A 4,240-nucleotide genomic window follows, 5' to 3' on the forward strand; every position below is an offset into this window, starting at 1 on the left:
CATTGTCATATTGCTTGGCATGATCATATAGTTGACATAGTATTTGTGGCAAAGCCACCGTTCATAATTCTTCCATACATTTCACTCTTGGTTCATTGCATATCCCGGTACACCGCCGGAGGCATTCATATAGATTCATACTTTGTTCTAGTATCGAGTTGTAATCATTGAGTTGTAAATAAATAGAAGTGTGATGATCATCATTTTCTAGAGCATTGTCCCAAGTGAGGAATAAAAAAGAGAGAGAGAAAGGCCATAAAAAAAGAGAAGGCCCAAAAAAATGAGAGAAAAAGAGAGAAGGGACAATGTTACTATCCTTTTACCGCACTTGTGCTTCAAAGTAGCACCATAATCTTCATGATAGAGAGTCTCTTGTTTTGTCACTTTCATATACTAGTGGGAATTTTTCATTATAGAACTTGGCTTGTATATTCCAACAATGGGCCTCCTCAAGTGCCCTAGGTCTTCGTGAGCAAGCAAGTTGGATGCACACCCACTTAGTTTCTTTTGTTGAGCTTTCATATATTTATAGCTCTAGTGCATCCGTTGCATGGCAATCCCTACTCCTTGCATTAACATCAATCGATGGGCATCTCCATAGCTCATTGATTAGCCTCATTGATGTGAGATTTTCTCCTTTTTTGTCTTCTCTACATAACCCCAATCATCATATTCTATTCCACCCATAGTGCTATGTCCATGGCTCACGCTCATGTATTGCGTGAAGATTGAAAAAGTTTGAGATTACTAAAGTATGAAACAATTGCTTGGCTTGTCATCGGGGTTGTGCATGATGAGAGCATTCTTGTGTGATGAAAATGGAGCATGACTAAACTATATGATTTTGTAGGGATGAACTTTCTTTGGCCATGTTATTTTGAGAGGACATAATTGCTTAGTTAGTATGCTTGAAGTATTATTATTTTTATGTCAATATGAACTTTGATCTTGAATCTTTCGGATCTGAATATTCGTACCACAATTAAAGAAGAATTACATTGAAATTATGCCAAGTAGCATTCCGCATCAAAAATTCTGTTTTTATCATTTACCTACTCGAGGACAAGCAGGAATTAAGCTTGGGGATGCTTGATACGTCTCCAACGTATCTATAATTTTTGATTGCTCCATGCTATATTATCTTCTGTTTTGGACATTATTGGGCTTTATTATTCACATTTATATTATTTTTGGGACTAACCTATTAACCGGAGGCCCAGCCCAGAATTGTTGTTTTTGCCTATTTCAGAGTTTCGCAGAAAAAGAATATCAAACGGAGTCCAAACGAAATGAAACTTTCGGGAACGTGATTTTTGGAACGAACATGATCCAGAGGACTTGGACCCTACGTCAAGAAATCAAGCAGGAAGCCACGAGGTAGGGGGCACGCCCTCCACCCTCATGGGCCCCCTCTTGCTCCACCGACGTACTCCTTCCTCCTATATATACCTACGTACCCCCAAACGATCAGAGACGGAGCCAAAAACCTAATTCCACCGCCGCAACCTTCTGTACCCATGAGATCCCATCTTGGGGCCTGTTCCAGAGCTCCGCTGGAGGGGGCATCCATCACGTAGGGCTTCTACATCAACACCATAGCCTCTCCGATGAAGTGTGAGTAGTTTACCTCAGACCTTTGGGTCCATAGTTATTAGCTAGATGGCTTCTTCTCTCTTTTTGGATCTCAATACAATGTTCTCCCCCTCTCTTGTGGAGATCTATTCGATGTAATCTTCTTTTGCGGTGTGTTTGTTGAGACCGATGAATTGTGGGTTTATGATCAAGTTTATTTATGAACAATATTTGAATCTTCTGAATTCTTTTATGTATGATTGGTTATCTTTGCAAGTATCTTCGAATTATCAGTTTGGTTTGGCCAACTAGATTGATCTTTCTTGCAATGGGAGAAGTGCTTAGCTTTGGGTTCAACCTTGCGGTGTCCTTTCCCAGTGAGAGTAGGGGCAGCAAGGCACGTATTGTATTGTTGCCATCGAGGATAACAAGATGGGGTTTTTATCATATTGAATGAATTTATCCCTCTACATCATGTCATCTTGCTTAAAGCGTTACTCTGTTCTTATGAACTTAATACTCTAGATGCATGCTGGATAGCAGTCGATGTGTGGAGTAATAGTAGTAGATGCAGGCAGGAGTCGGTCTACTTGTCTCGGACGTGATGCCTATATACATGATCATACCTAGATATTCTCATAACTATGCTCAATTCTGTCAATTGCTCAATAGTAATTTGTTCACCCACCGTAAAATACTTATGCTCTTGAGAGAAGCCACTAGTGAAACCTATGGCCCCCGGGTCTATCTTCCATCATATTAATCTCCCGACAACAAGCTATTTCTTTTGCCGTTTTTATTTTACTTTCTTTAATTTGCATCTTTATCATAAAAATACCAAAAATATTGTCCTATCATATCTCACTCTCGTAAGTGACCGTGTAGGGATTGACAACCCCTTATCGCGTTGGTTGCGAGGATTTATTTGTTTGTGTAGGTGCGAGGGACTTGCGTGTAGCCTCATACTGGATTGATACCTTGGTTCTCAAAAACCGAGGGAAATACTTACGCTACTTTGCTGCATCACCCTTTCCTCTTCAAGGGAAAACCAACGCAGTGCTCAAGAGGTAGCACATGGTTGTCCCCATTGTTGGAGGAGGGGGAAGACATGATGCCTAGCCTTGAAAACTCTGGCAGAAAATAGCTCAAAACAAAAACAGGAGATATTGTCGGGGTATGTTGGTCAAAACCTTCGGGGGGGGGGGGGTACATGAGGTGGCCACAATGGCGTGGGGGGGGGGGGTGGGTGCCCAGGGGGGTAGGGCACGCCCTCCTGCCTTGTCGCCTCCTCGTGCGCTCTTCGAGCTACTTTTAATTTTCTTAATTTTTTAAATATTCCAAAACGGAGAAAAATTGCCATTAGAAACGTTTTGGAGTCGGTTTACTTACTGTACCACATACCTATTCCTTTCAAAGTCTGAAACGTTCTAGAAAGTATCCCTTATGTACTCCTCCGGTGTTATGGTATTAATTATATTTGTCTCAACATTTATGGGAGTACCTGAAATATAATGTTTGATTCTTTGACCGCTTACCACTTTCGGGTTAGGGCCTTCAGCGTTGTTGATTTTGATGGCACCAGAACGGTAAACCTCCTCGATGATGTAGGGGCCTTCCCGTTTAAAGAGACGCTTTCCTGCAAAAAATCTTAAACGAGAGTTGTATAGCAAAACATGATCACCTACATTAAACTCACGCTTTTGTATCCTTTTGTCATGCCATCTTTCAACTTTTTCTTTAAACAACTTGGCATTTTCATTGGCTTGGGTTCTTCATTCATCAAGCGAGCTTATGTCAAATAACCACTTCTCACCGGCAAGTTTAAAATCATGGTTGAGCTCTTTGATTGCCCAATAAACTTTATGCTCTAGTTCAAGAGGTAAGTGACATGCTTTTCCATAAACCATTTTACATGGAGACATACCCATAGGGTTTTTATAAGCAGGTCTATAAGCCCATAATGCATCATCAAGTTTCTTAGACCAATTCTTTCTAGATCTATTAACAGTCTTTTGTAGGATCAACTTAATTTCTCTATTGCTCAATTCTACTTGACCACTAGACTGAGGGTGATAAGGAGATGCAATTCTATGATTAACATCATACTTAGCAAGCAATTTACAGAAAGCACCATGAATAAAATGTGAACCACCATCAGTCATCAAATATCTAGGGACTCCAAACCTCAGAAAAATAACTTCTTCAAGCATCTTAATAGAAGTGTTATGATCAGCACTACTAGTTGCAATAGCTTCTACCCACTTAGTAACATAATCAACAACAACTAAAATATGTGTATACCCATTAGAGGAAGGAAAAGGTCCCATATAATCAAAGCCCCAAACATCAAATGGTTCAATAAAAAGTGAATAATTCATAGGCATTTCTCGACGTCTACTAATATTGCCAATTCTCTGGTATTGATCACAAGCAATACATACTTACGAGCATCCTTGAAGAGAGTAGGCCAATAAAAACCAGATTGTAATACCTTGTGTGCAGTTCTATCTCCAGCGTGGTGTCCTCGGTAAGCCTCAGAGTGGCACTTGCGTAGGATCTGTTCATGCTCAGGTACACAACGTCTAATAACACCATCTACTCCTTCTTTATAAAGGTGTGGGTCATCCCAAAAGTAATGTATTAAATCATAGAAAAACTTTTTATTTTG

Source organism: Aegilops tauschii, chromosome 2, assembly GCF_002575655.3.
Source record: "Aegilops tauschii subsp. strangulata cultivar AL8/78 chromosome 2, Aet v6.0, whole genome shotgun sequence".
NCBI classification, from domain to species: Eukaryota; Viridiplantae; Streptophyta; class Magnoliopsida; order Poales; family Poaceae; genus Aegilops; species Aegilops tauschii.